Genomic DNA, 15,450 nt, shown 5'->3' with positions numbered 1-15,450 from the left:
TATTTCTCCCACCCAGCATGGGTATGTGTAAAAATACACCCCAAAACACATTGTACTACTTCTCCCGAGTACGGCGATACCACATGTGTGGCACTTTTTTGCACCCTAACTGCGCTAAAGGGCCCAAAGTCCAATGAGCACCTTTAGGATTTCACAGGTCATTTTGCGGAATTTGATTTCCAGACTCCTCCTCACGGCTTAGGGCCCCTAAAATGCCAGGGCAGTATAGGAACCCCACAAATGACCCCATTTTAGAAAGAAGACACCCCAAGGTATTCCGTTAGGAGTATGGTGAGTTCATAGAAGATTTTATTTTTTGTCGAAAGTTAGCGGAAAATAGATTTTTAATGTTTTTTTCACAAAGTGTCATTTTCCACTAACTTGTGACAAAAAATAAAATCTTCTATGAACTCACCATACTCCTAACGGAATACCTTGGGGTGTCTTCTTTCTAAAATGGGGTCATTTGTGGGGTTCCTATACTGCCCTGGCATTTTAGGGGCCCTAAACCGTGAGGAGTAGTCTGGAAATCAAATTCCGCAAAATGACCTGTGAAATCCTAAAGGTACTCATTGGACTTTGGGCCCCTTAGCGTACTTGGGGTGCAAAAAAGTGCCACACATGTGGTACCGCCGTACTCGGGAGAAGTAGTATAATGTGTTTTGGGGTGTATTTTTACACATACCCATGCTGGGTGGGAGAAATAACTCTGTAAATGGACAATTGTGTGTAAAAAAAATCAAAACATTGTCATTTACAGAGATATTTCTCCCACCCAGCATGGGTATGTGTAAAAATACACCCCAAAACACATTATACTACTTCTCCTGAGTACGGCAATACCACATGTGTGGCACTTTTTTGCAGCCTAACTGCGCTAAGGGGCCCAAAGTCCAATGAGCACCTTTAGGCTTTACAGGGGTGCTTACAATTTAGCACCCCCCAAAATGTCAGGACAGTAAACACACCCCACAAATGACCCCATTTTGGAAAGTAGACCCTTCAAGGTATTCAGAGAGGGGCATGGTGAGTCCGTGGCAGATTTCATTTTTTTTTGTCGCAAGTTAGAAGAAATGGAAACTTTTTTTTTTTTTTTTTTTCTCACAAAGTGTCATTTTCCGCTTACTTGTGACAAAAAATAATATCTTCTATGAACTCACTATGCCTCTCAGTGAATACTTTGGGATGTCTTCTTTCCAAAATGGGGTCATTTGGGGGGTATTTATACTATCCTGGAATTCTAGCCCCTCATGAAACATGACAGGGGGTCAGAAAAGTCAGAGATGCTTGAAAATGGGAAAATTCACTTTTGGCACCATAGTTTGTAAACGCTATAACTTTTACCCAAACCAATAAATATACACTGAATGGGTTTTTTTTTATCAAAAACATGTTTGTCCACATTTTTCGCGCTGCATGTATACAGAAATTTTACTTTATTTGAAAAATGTCAGCACAGAAAGTTAAAAAAATCATTTTTTTGCCAAAATTCATGTCTTTTTTGATGAATATAATAAAAAGTAAAAATCGCAGGAGCAATCAAATAGCATCAAAAGAAAGCTTTATTAGTGACAAGAAAAGGAGCCAAAATTCATTTAGGTGGTAGGTTGTATGAGCGAGCAATAAACCGTGAAAGCTGCAGTGGTCTGAATGGAAAAAAAGTGGCCGGTCCTTAAGGGGTAGAAAGCCCTAGGTCCTCAAGTGGTTAAGGTGTAACTGAACTGCATTCTGACATGATAAGATAAACATGGGTACATACAGTACTGATCCCATTTAGAATTTTCCTATGTGCACTTTGTATTGCAGCAAGTTGCTCTTCTGAAAGGTAAATAGAATTAAAAGCAACTTGTATCGGCTAAGAAAAAATCTGATAATATCAAAGTTCTGAAATTTCAAAGGCGAATTACTTATTTCACTGGGAGCTGAATGAACCCAGACATTATTCTACCCCTCTCCATTTAAGCTTGGTTTATTGTTAACAAAACAAAACAAAACAAAACAAACCAAAAAAAAAAACAGGGAACAATACAGAACATGGTGGAGCAGTCTGTATATGTTGTGCAATAGACTCAAATAGCCAAACAAAAGAATTGTATACATTTACAGATTACATTATCATGAATTATATAAAAATGAGCTAAAGCAGCAAGGTGAATACAGTTTATCTGCTACAGCCCAAGCTCAAAGAAAACCTATACCAACATAAAACATCCAAAACTAAACCAAACCAAGCTGGTTATGTGTTTTACACTGCATGACACAAAAGACCAGCAGGACAAAATCAGAAATCATTTGGCAGGTAGGAAATCTCAGAAAAAAAGAACTGAACTTTCAGTTTAGTTGTTTATCCAAAGTTCAGTCTGAATACAATGCTGCCTTGAACTACTAATAACTCGACCAGACTCTATGAACACAGAAGGTTGCCTCTGTCTTGCACACTGGTCACTGTAGCAGCTCAGAAGTCATCATCAGGTTGTGGACACTATGAGTCACCCATTAGCTGGCTTACTGTCCTCTGTGTATTTTTAGGTCAAGCAGCCTAGGGCATTATGGAAGTGTATGCCCTTTATAGTTAACCTCGTGCTGTTTTCTAGGGTAATGTACACTACACAAATCACATCAATGTAGCACCACAAACAGAAAAAAAGAACAGTTCTGACGAGTCTTCAAAATATTGCTTTGTAAATTCTTTCAGTTTAATGACACTCCTGGTATGAATAAGCAAATCATCTGGGAAACGCATAAAGCGTATGTCAGGGGAATCTGCATCTCACTTCAAAACAAATTAAAAACACAGAGAACCCAACATCTACAATTACTTAAAGATCGGGAAAAAGAACATAAAAAAAAAACAAATTCAAGAAACCTTTTAGCACTTAAGAAAGCCAGAAGTGAGCTGCAAGATTTCTCTCTGTACAAATTTGAACAGAATCTGCACAAAATTAAGGCTAAATTTTATACGCAAAGCAACAGGGCAGGAGCGCTTTTAGCAAACCAAGGTTACAGAATGATAGCTGAGTAAATTGTGCCACCCCTCCCCCACACTGTGCCCTGAGACTAGAGCCTCTCTTGCCTCTGTCTCGGCCCTGTTTAAAATGTTCAAATTTTGTTTCTTAGCAGCCTGACACACACACACATTCTCCAGCTGTATTTACTCAATATCTTATAACAGCTAAATGAAAGCTATAACAGAAAAAGTTCAGAAAAAAATGAATTACTAATGTATAAAGTATGTAATGTGATGTATAAAGGAACAACCCCCTCCTAAAAATACTTCAACTCAATTGTCAAGCTATCAGCCATCAGGGAAAACCATAGAGTGGTTGTATCCATCACTCCTCTATATAGACTTTTACTGTTTACTGAGCAAGCAGGAAACACGATAATATATATTTCATATATAAATTAACTGTACATTACGCCATTTATGGAGATTTTAAAATAGAACACTGAAATAATCTAGCTAACTGTCAAGCACTGCTTGGGTAAAGATTTGTCCAGATTATGTAGGAGTAATTTAAGGACAACCAGTTTGAACTCCACTATCATTTTCTATCCAGCATTAGAAACATGTCAGCTGTAATTTAGCTCCAATGGACAACTAGACAACTACTTAATCTGGCATTAGTAAAAGGCCCATTCTTCATCTTTAACCTCTCACAGACCAACGTGTCTAGCTTAAGGCAAAATTATACTTTTAATGCATGAGGAATATTAGTATGCCTACTAAAGGAATGCCCATTTGGGCACAGGCGAAGAATAAACAGATTCTGCTTTATGTTAAGAGGAGAGAAAGAATAGAGAGAAAGACTGGGGACAGGAGAATAGATAGATAAGTTAGTTGGCAGAGTGAAAGCCATGAACTGGGATGGAAGGGAAAGAAAATGAAGAGAGAGAGAGAGAGAGAGTGCGTGCGTGCGTGTGTGTTAGAAAAACAGAAAGGGACTTCAGACTATTCGTTAGTAGGACTAGTACTACATGTTTATCTCATCAAGGGCCTGATGCATGTAACTGCGTTAATATTGCCATGCACAGCACACAATATTACCCTTACTTCCGTCAGCAGTACAGTGAGTTATGATATGAGGGCGACCCGCCAGACTAGAGTAGCCCGTCCATTGCTATGGTGACGAGCATTACTAACAGTAACTCTCATTAGTAATGCACACTACCATAGCAACAATCACGCTACTCCAGTACTACCATAATGAGCTGTTCTGATCTAGAGTTGCCCTCTGGCTGAGGTACACCGATCATATGCTTGTCATGTAGAGGGGACCTGAGGCTAAATTCAGTGAGTTTGTCTCCGATTTGAACGTCAGCAGAAGTAATATCCATCTTACCTATTCTATCGATACCAAAAGCATTTCATTTTTGGATCTGGAGTTTATTAGGTGTGGTAATCAATTAAAGACAAAGACAGTTCTGAAGCCTACAGCCGGGAACACTCTACTACATGTGGTGAGCCATCATCCGATGTCCTTGATTAGAGGCATTTCGACCGGAATAAGTTGGAGTCCAGGCAACTCTACAATCAATTTTGATCAAGGGGTTATGGCCATAGAACAGTGCACCAATCGTAAAATCACACCCTCCAAGCAGAAAGAGATTAATTACTTTGCCCTCGTGCCCATCCACCTAGTTCTGGTGGTGGTGCCTGATTCATAATTCAGTATAATAGACATTGGTCCAAAATTAGGGATGCTCTATCTAAATGTTGGCACTTTTTGCAAATTGAGGATAAGGTGAGATACATTGTTGAGCCAGGCTACTCTTAATAGCCAGAAGGGCTAGGAACCTGTGGGTCCATCTGGTCAAGTCTGAGTTGTCCAGACAGCAGCATGGTACCTGGCTGGATAGAATTTCTCCCCCTTGGGGCATGTTTCAGTGTGGGTTCTGCAAAACTTCCCAGTATGTATTAAGTATGGATGCCTTTCAGTCACAGGATTGCTTGAAGAGCTACAAAATAAAGTCATTTTCAAATTGTAATACCACTTGGATAATATATCTTCTTATATGTCCACTAGCTGATGGCTTAGCGTTGCCCGGGTATGTATTTGGCTGGTGTTGGCTCTGCCCACTTTTTCTAACCATAACACACAATTACTCAATGACCAAGTTTGTGAGCTTTGCAGTCTTTGGAAAAATAATTTTGCATAGAAAAGAAACAAATCTGATTGGCTGTTTGTGACTCCACCCCCTTTTCTGAATTTCAACCCCAGTCCCCCAATGACCAACTGTACCAGGTTTGAGGCTTGTGCCATTAACAGTGCAAGAATGACAGCAATAAAATATCCCCCTTGAAAATCAATAGGTGAATTTTGATTCGCTTTTTTAGGCTCCACCCACTTTTCTAGATATTATTCCCAGTCACCCAATGACTAACTGTGAAAAGTTTGAGGACTCTACCATTAACAGTGTAAGAATGGCTGCAGTTTACATTTTCCCAGTGAAATGTGTATTTGTCTCCGCCCACTTTTTGGTTATGGGGATATAAAGTATCCTATATGTTATTTCAGGTAATGTACTATGTGTGTGCCAAATGTCATTCAAATCCATTTAGCCATTGTTGCGTGATTGAGTAACAAACATCCAAACTTTCGCATTTATAATATTAGTGAGATATGGGATGTATTAAGTGGGGAAAACAGGACTTGCCTTCAAGGCCCGTTTGTTGGAGGATGTGTGCGATATTATCAGTGCTGAACCCAGGTCCTCAGTTGCTGAACATTTCCAAGAGTATCATAGCGCATTGGCAGTTAGATTGTGAAAGTTGATGATCGATAATATTGCTCCATCCTTTCGCACATCTCATACCGACAAAATACTCCTGAAATGAGAAGCATTGGGCATGCACCCACTGGGGTCAGTGTCTCTGTAAGGTCTTGATATTTATTTTTCGTTGAGATGCTTTCTGTGAAATGTGTATAATCTGTCAGGGACAACCTGACCGCTATATTATACTAGTTCACTTATCATCCCCATTTATTTTCATGTTGTGTTATATGGGGGAGCGAGTCCACATCTGCGATCAATAATAAATGGTTGGATGTGTACAGCTGGAGATTATTACATAGGAAAATTATACATAACTAGTAGACCTAAGCATGTTTAAAAACGCGCTCTAGATCTGTGTCGGAACCTCCCTCCCATGTTTGCCGCCACCGCCGCACAGTCAGCGCGCATCCCGCCCCCCCCAGCCTGTCCTGCTCCCTGTCCCAAGGCTGTCCGTGCGGCACATGCACAGTAGCGCAAACGCACAGACGCATACACACACAGGGACAGGAAAGCAGAGACACAGAGGGATTATTATATAGGATTCAGTGTTATCCTGTGTTTTATCTGTGTAGACTGTAATCTGAAATATCTATAATAATAATATTACATAATAATAATGATAATAATAATAATATAATAATAATAATAATACACTTTTGCCATCACTGATTACCTGTCTGTTACTTTCATGCGCCCACCACTCACTCTTTAAACTTACTTGCAAGGCCCTTACATGCAGATGCAGATGCTGACATTGTGAGTGGGCAGAGCCAGATTTGCCCTTTAAAGAGACTCCGTAACAAAAATTGCATCCTGTTTTTTATCATCCTACAAGTTCCAAAAGCTATTCTAATGTGTTCTGGCTTACTGCAGCACTTTCTACTATCACAGTCTCTGTAATAAATCAATGTATCTTTCCCTTGTCAGACTTGTCGGCCTGTGTCTGGAAGGCTGCCAAGTTCTTCAGTGTTGTGGTTCTGCTATGAACTCCCCCTTGCAGGCCCCTCTCTGCACACTGCCTGTGTATTATTTAGATTAGAGCAGCTTTTCTCTTCTCTCTTATCTTTTACAAGCTGGATAAATCGTCCTCTGAGCTGGCTGGGCTTTCACATACTGAGGAATTACAGACAAGGGCAAAGCTGTTTGCAGGAGAAAAAAGAGCAGCCTGAAACTTCAGTGCATGAGAACTGCAGGGAGAAAGAAACACACAAATGATCTCTTGAGATTCAAAAGGAAGGGTGTATACAGCCTGCTTGTGTATGGTTGTATTTTCTATGTGTGGACATACTGTACATCAACCTACTTCCTGTTTTGGTGGCCATTTTGTTTGTTTATAAACAAACTTTTTAAAACTGTTTTTAACCACTTTTAATGCGGCGAGGAGCGGCGAAATTGTGACAGAGGGTAATAGGAGATGTCCCCTAACGCACTGGTATGTTTACTTTTGTGCGATTTTAACAATACAGATTCTCTTTAAAAGGATGGCTCATCGCTCTAAGCTCCACCCTGATGAAGCCTGGATAAGCCATGCAAAACTAGTTGGCGTTCTTTGTTCACACACTGATCCGTAGTGTTGCAATACAATTTTATTGTCCATTGCAACGGAACGCAACAGATACAGTGTGGAAGGAGCCTAAGAATGTGACAGGTGTACTTAACCTATCCAATACATTGCTAGGAAATATATTATAACATTTTAAAGCCTAACTAGAACCATAATTTAATTAGGCAATTGTTATTAGCAATCAGGATGATAAGTTAATATAAACAGCGAATAAAAGCAAAGTGGTGAAGGGATTATGCTTTTCACAGGCCAGATATTCTTGTTGATTAAGCTAATGGGTCTGTCAATGAAGTGTGACCACTTGATTGAGCAATAGTTTTCCGACTACATTTCCCAGAATCTCTGCAATACAGTTGGAACCATGCGTTTTGTTGTCAGCATGATATGCAGTTCACAGGACGTGGTTGGTCTAGAAAAAAGAACCTAGTGAGAAATATTTATGGAAATCTCTACACATCTTTGATGGAATGAAATGTATCCTAATTGCTATGTGTTGGCCACACGGGAGACATGTCTATGTTGATTTTTTGGAATAAAATAAATTAACTGCTTCAGTAAAGACAGTCTTGAATATTTTTTGTATTTTACAACACGGACTATTAGAAAAACCTAGAGGCAGAGACAGGGCCGGGCCGAGGCATAGGCTGGAGAGGCTCCAGCCTCAGGGCGCAGTGTAAGAGGGGGCGCAGAATTCATTCAGCTGTCATTCCTAATTGTGTATGAAGCAGAAAGAAATAAGAAAAGGGGATACATGGCAGTGACTGCAATCCATATAACTAGATATTAAGGTGTTGGGGAGGTTGTGGGCCCTGTGGCGCCTCTTAGTCTAATAGCAATCAGTGTGTGACAGCTGGGGTGGGAGGGATGGAGGGGCGCACTTTGGTGTCTCAGCCTTGGGTGCTGGAGTACCTTGTCCTGGCTCTGGGCAGAGATATATACTGGTAGTTGCAAGCAAACACAGCGACACAGATTTTATGTCACAAGTTGCACAGACAATAGCAGACAACCATTTTTGCAGCAATATACAGTACTAAAGACCGGGCAACTTATTATAGGGACAAATTCTAAATCGGTGTACTATTTACAAGTAAAAACACAGAGAACATAAACAGAACTACAATAACAGCAGAACCACAATAACAATGCAATCCTAACAAACTGAGTAACTAAAAGCACTATTTAACGATAAACAAAAGTGGGGACACCGAGAGCCCAATATAGTGTAGTAAGCAAAACAATAGGTTGGAATTGAAAAGTATATAGTGTATATATTCACAAAAGCTGGTTAGCTTCTAGGTAACCACTGAACAGGCGGGGGAGGAGATTAGACCTGTCCTCACTCAGGATTATAAGTTGCTCTCTGTAGAGCAGGAAAAAAAGAGATGGGGATTGACCCCTCCACCAGGGGTGGATATTGGTAATATAAGAGTGAACAGAGGCGCCAGCAGGATAAAAGGTACTAAAAAGTTTAAAATTCCTCAGGAGGTGGTGGTGGACTCGCCTCCTTGAAGTAGACAAGATAGTGTCAGCTTTTTAACAACAACAGGTTATTATTTATATACTCCAGACAACCATGCAACGCGTTTCGCAGGTATATTCCTGCTTCCTCAGGCAATAACAAATAGGAGTACACGCAGTACAGTCTCAAGGTCACGATAAACAGAGGCACTTGAGACTGTACTGCATGTACTTCCTATTTTCCTATCCCCGCTGGAGCCAGCAAAGGTAAATATTGAACTGACAGTCGGGTCTGTCGCCGGCTGTTCGGAGGGCTGCAGCGAGACCCCCGTGGGACAGAGGACGGCATGGGAAGCCTCATTAGGATCCGGAGGCTTCCCCCACCCGAGGTGAGTACCCCCTAGGGGATGTTTTTGATGTTACAGAGTCTCTTTAAAAGCACTATTTACCACAATAAATACAAAGAGGCATGGTATAATAATCAAGGTAAGCGAAGGTCACAAGACAGTAAGCAATATCACAGAATCAGGGAAATCAGGCCTACAGAACAGGAGGAGGGAACTACACTACATTCACACTGCCTTTGCCCTATCACCCTTAAACACACCCATGGTTAGTTGGGGCCATTTGTCAGGGGTCACATAACAAAGAAACCCACATGACTACCTCAACCTATAACAAGTGTGGCCACAGTACATCTTTGATTCTATGCCACTTCCTCGCTCATTTGTGTTTGTCATATTTTGCCTTCTTAAAACAGGATGGCCTCAATTCTGGTAGGGTTATCAAACAAATTACCTCATGTGAAGTAATGTACCTCATGAGGTAATGACATTTAGCAATTCTGGTAGGTTTTAGTCATGTTTTACCTCCTGCGGTATATTATGAGGTAATTCGTGAGTTAATCTGCATTCATTTTACAGAAAATAGTTATTCTCATGGAAATTAGGGGGCATGTCAGCACATGACTCACCAATCAGTTTAAGACCTGCCTGTACCTGGAGGTAAAGTCAATTTGTATGCATTTTGCAATTTTTAGTGGAATTCCTATTGCTGTTTTAGTGTCGTTCCTATTCAGGCTGTGTAATAGAAAAGAATAGTAGAAATAAAACTCCAAAATATTTAGTGGATTTTTTTTATAGGGGATGCCTATAAATATACTTTTCATAGGTTGCTACATAATCAACTACACCTTCCCCCTAAAAAAACAAAAAACAATCTTCTGGAACTTATGGAAGACAATCAAAGACTACTATTATTTATTTACTGCATGCTTACCGCTGCATTTACCTCATGTTTTACCTCATGTTCGGAAATTGAGAAAAATCTTTCAGAATTGCAAAAAAAAAAGAAAAAAAAAAAAGAGGTATTTTACCTACAAAAAAATATTTACCTCACATAGCTACCAGAATTGAGGCCGATGTGTTTACATTTTTCACCTCACCATGAGCACAAAGTAAGAGTACATATTAACTCGGCGCCGCTCAGTTCGGCGGGGGGAGAGCCGAATGACGGCTCTCACCGCTGCCGCAAAACTCCAAGGCGGCGTTGTCGCAACTCGGAGGGAGATGTAATTTGGGGTCTGGAAGCGCCCCCGCTCAGCATAACATTGCTGCTATGAGGTGCCCAGCTTCGGCGCTCGGCTCTCAGAGCCGCGCGCCGATATGAACTGATTCGCAAAGTAACACCCATAATACATCACTTTAGGACATTAATTTGAACAGGCAGTTCATTTCTTTATGTTCTCATTAGAAAGGCATATAAACAGATAGAACACCTGTGGCTATTTATTTATAGAGACATATGTGATTGTACTCTTCCATAAATTAAGAGGAAAAGCTGCAAAACCATTCTCACAAGCCCTACCGCAAAGCCATGTAGGTTCCATAACTTGCATCAGGTCAGGTTAGGGGACAGCGTATGGGGAAAACAAGTAATATCAGTTAGAAGGTTACAGTTGGGTGTCAGGAAGGGGTGGAGGGGGAGTAGGGAATAGGTAAGGAATGAACTAAGAGGAGAAAGTAATGTAGAGGGGAGGAGGCACCCTAAAATTAAGTACCTTATCTCTTAGAGTAAAATATGATACACTAAAGTATATGAGGCATCTTACCTCTCCAGATAAACCAACCCAGACAATTAGGGACGGGTTTAGATCAGGTAAGGATTACTCAAGCACAATTTATAAAAATAGAAAACACATTTCACGGTTCCCTGTCGGCTTCCTCGATTCAATAAAGTGCCTTAGAGGATTCAGTTTACAGCATGGATTTTTTGGGAGGCACCCACACTATAAACTGAATTGCTTCAGCCAAGTGGCGGCTGAGAGAAGTGCTCTGTCTGTTTTCCCTGCCTGTCACGTGACTTCACAACCGCGCTGCTTTCTCGTGCCTCCGCTCCCCCGCATAGCAACAGAACACGTAGCTCACCTGCGCCTGTGCAGCCTACGTCTGTATTGTCACCTGTGAGATTGGGTCACAATCCCTGCTGGAGACATGCCTCGTATGTGCGTGTGAGACTTAAGTCACCTACTGTATAACAACGTTGTTTAGTCAAGGTAGCAAACAAATGAGACCAAAGTAGATGATTTCAGCCATGTCTAACCGTTGGAAATTCTTTAAGCACACTCCAAAAAAATCCTGGTGGTTCTAGTTCTTAGGTTTTCAACATGTGGTACCCCAGGGACCTCAGGGAGTACTTCTGATGGTTCCAGGAAGTACTTCTGACTTGATATAGTTAACTAAGAATAATACATTTAGAGTGAAAGAAAATGATAAATCTTACATAACCAACACCAAATTAGTATTTTAGCTAATTATATGCAATTGTAAATGCATGGAGACTGTTTAGAGACAATTACTACGTACAGATATTTACTATATCTGTGCCAAGGGGTACTTGAGATCATCTTTATGATACCAGGGGTAACTTTGTGAGTCCAGGCTTTCAAAAGGGGTGCATACCAATGAAATGTTGAAAAACACTGTTCTATTTCATCACAATGTAACTAGGTACCCTTTAACATATGCACTCATTGAAATGCTGAGCATGGGTTATTTGATCTACATTGATGTCTATGAGCTTGGACTTTACTTTATGGATTGCATAACAATAATCACTCTATACAGTCTACAGTGAAGCCTGCTTATGACTTCAATGCCTATGCTGTCTCTATGCAGGATTAATTGCCATATGATGGTATATCCCACCCAACACAACATCATTTTCCACGCTGACTACACAGGCAAAAAAAACCTTCTCCAGTATGGTGGATGAGCTTACACAACAGCCTGCAAATCTTCATCTGGAGTCAGTCCCACACCGTTAATATCTGTTTCCAAGAACCAGTGTCTTATAAGCAATATATTCTCTTTGAAGACTGAATTATCTCATAAAAATGTCAATTGTGCACCTTTAACCTCCTGTATTGAATCCTTATGCCGCGGCTTTAACATATCGTTCTAGTAAATATACCATGCAAATACAATTTATTTCTGGAGCTCCCACTGTCTTGGGGTTGACCTACGTATAAACTTGAAGAGAATTCAAGCGAAAGCTGTAAAAATTAAATATTTAATTTCTTCAGCTAAAATGGCATTTTGGCAAGTATAGCATTTAATTACATACTAGCAGCAGAGACTTATTTAAACATGTAAAGCATATAATTAAACACATGCCGGCAAACCACCACTGGCAAAGCAAGAAATCAGAGCATTATCTATTCTCTTTATCAGAGTGCTGATGCTGCATTGTGACTGAGGAAACCTGGCCAAGTTTCTAAGTGTGTTATTAACAGTGTTCTCCCAAAGCACGATCGCTGTTCCATACTTGGCAATTAGCAGCTGTGTCTGTGTAACAGGGAACATAATGTCTAGATGGCAGGGTTTTTCCATTCACAAAACATCTATTTTGTGCTCCTTACTGACAAACGAAAAAGCATTACAGGGTTCTTTCCAGTAATTAATAAATTGCTTCATAGATGATACATATGCAACATTCTACCTTTTAGGCTACTTGCACACTAAGACGTTGCGTTAGGTGCCACGTTAAGGTCGCATAACGTGCACCTAACGCGACGCCTGGTGCTCTTCGATGTGGACGTCAGAGTGAGCCGCGTTGTGCAGCTCACTCTGGCGTCCGTGATGCCGTGATGCGTACTCTTGGACGCATGCGGCATCACGTGGTCCCGCCGGCCAATCGCCGCACAGAGCGGCCGCTCCAGGAAGTAAACACTGCACGTCACAACGTGCAGTGAATAATAATTAGCCATGTGCCTGGCCGCTCTCCGCTCCTCCCCAACATTACTGAGCATGTGCGCACAGTCTAACGCGGCTTAAGCCACTGTAACGCTGTAGCATGCTGCACTTTCGGAAGAACGTGCAGCGTTACATGTAACGCAACGTGGGCACTGTGAACAGCCCACTTGTTTTACATTGCTGTGCGTTGGGGGAGCGTTACAGGCTGCACTAACGTGCGCCTGTAACGTCTTAGTGTGTAAGCAGCCTTACAGTACAGTATGTCTTCCATATAGCAGAAGCAATTAGGTAGGTGTTTGCAACAATCCTTTATCAGATCGCCATAGACTCTGAAGTTTATGTTGTTTGTTTGCCAGATTTGAGTGATAAAGATATCTGTGTCTGACTATCTGCAATTTTTCCTCAATAAAAAAAGTCCCATGGTTCTTTATGTTCTCTTAACTGGTTGGCGCCTAGGGTGTGGTGCCATTTTCTGCTGAACTCTTGCACGAAACACAAGGAAAACAGTACTAAGGCCGGTTCACATTAGCATTAAAAAGCGGACTGTAAGCGGAACAGATACTATACAAACGGAGCAGATGCGAACAGATCCAATGTTAACGTTTGGAACCATTCACAAGCGTCTGCTCATACCAATCCATTTCGCCAAGTGGACCGCAACTTTGCTGCAGCACCAATTTTTCCGGACTGCTGAGCCCAGCCGACCGAAAACAGAAGCTTAAGACCTGCATTGGGGACAATGGGAAAATTGAAAGCTTCTTCAAACTAATAATGACTAGACCAACACTGCCCTGCTAGTCTCACTACATCATGCCACCTTTCCTTTAGGTGTAGTAGGTTGCACAGCCTCCTTCCCTCTGTGGTGCCCATAACTATCCTGGGAGCTAGGACCACGTTGTTGCTGCCTTGTTCCGGTTGGTCCTAGCTCCCATGGACTAAAGTTATATGGAAACAAGGAATACTCTTGCCATCTTATATTAGTCCTTGGAATCTAGGACCAGCTGTCATACAGTCCTAGGTCCTAGGCACTGGGTACAGTTACACTCCGCTACACCAATCTAAAAGGCAGATAGAATTGGTATCCTAGTACCGTGGCACAGGGCAGAGCCAAACTAGTCAGTGATAACTCTGTAATTTTTTTTTAAGGTTTAAATGGCTTCATGGACCTGTCCACCTCCCAGAAAATACTCATTATTAACTGTAACTTGAATCAAATACAACATCCTTCTATATGGCCCAAAATGAATGTATGTGTTCAGTGTCATAGCTACAATCACAGGATCCAGTTTAAACACTGAACTACAGCACAAAGCACATTCCCTGGACAACACAATCTGCTGCCAGATGTGCTTTAATACACTACACAGTAATGTTTGTTATGGATTTAGGCATTGGTGTCAACAGAGAGATATTAGATACAGAGTAAAGTGGTCCTTCAATGATTTCGCTATGGGGCCTTATCACACACTTCATTAGCAATACAATAAGGAGAAACGTAAAATGACAAGAATAATGATATATATATTCCTTAGTGAATCTTTAGGTCAAGTGGACAAACACAAGCTGAATCCTTCCTCAGTTCCATAAGGCTTTCTCAATCATTAATCACAAAATACAACTGGCGAAAGGACATCAGCATCCAGCAATTACACAAAGAGTCAAACAGGCAACAGTGATTAACTTGTAGCTAATCTCCTGGCATAGTCAAACCCAATTATCATTTTATAAATCAGATCAATACTTCTGAAAGAGGGAAGAAGGAAAATTGCAAACAAAACACTTAAGATTAATGTGGTGCTAGAGCCACAGGTCCAGATTTCAGCCAGGACACTATCTGCATGGAGGTTACATAGTTACATAGTTATTTTGGTTGAAAAAAGACATACGTCCATCGAGTTCAACCAGTACAAAGTACAAATCCAGCCCGCCCCCTCACATACCCCTGTTGATCCAGAGGAAGGCGAAAAAACCCCCACAAGGCATGGTCCAATTAGCCCCAAAAGGGAAAAATTCCTTCCCGACTCCAGATGGCAATCAGATAAAATCCCTGGATCAACATCATTAGGCATAACCTAGTAATTGTAGCCATGGATGTCTTTCAACGCAAGGAAAGCATCTAAGCCCCCTTTAAATGCAGGTATAGAGTTTGCCATAACGACTTCCTGTGGCAATGCATTCCACATCTTAATCACTCTTACTGTAAAGAACCCTTTCCTAAATAAATGGCTAAAACGTTTTTCCTCCATGCGCAGATCATGTCCTCTAGTCCTTTGAGAAGGCCTAGGAACAAAAAGCTCATCCGCCAAGCTATTATATTGCCCTCTGATGTATTTATACATGTTAATTAGATCTCCTCTAAGGCGTCTTTTCTCTAGACTAAATAAACTCAGTTTATCT

At 41.0% G+C, this 15,450-nt stretch overlaps 1 protein-coding gene across 7 annotated transcripts in view; it reads right to left on the bottom strand.

Moving 5' to 3' along the window:
* Positions 1–15,450, bottom strand: part of CREB5 (cAMP responsive element binding protein 5) — an 839,414-nt gene that overhangs the window by 526,442 nt on the left and 297,522 nt on the right. For 2 of the 7 annotated variants that reach the window (XM_068236065.1, XM_068236073.1), the window contains exon 1: positions 10,667–10,739. The exons of 4 other annotated variants lie outside the window; for them this stretch is intronic. The gene's annotated coding sequence lies outside the window, so the exon portion shown is untranslated. Of the gene's footprint in view, positions 1–10,666; positions 10,740–15,450 lie in introns of those variants that run through there. One more of the 7 variants, XM_068236069.1, reaches the window with a different exon arrangement.

The sequence above is a fragment of the Hyperolius riggenbachi genome, chromosome 5 (genome assembly GCF_040937935.1).
Source record: "Hyperolius riggenbachi isolate aHypRig1 chromosome 5, aHypRig1.pri, whole genome shotgun sequence".
In the NCBI taxonomy this organism is placed as follows: Eukaryota; Metazoa; Chordata; class Amphibia; order Anura; family Hyperoliidae; genus Hyperolius; species Hyperolius riggenbachi.
This window is presented reverse-complemented; position numbering and strand designations above follow the sequence as displayed.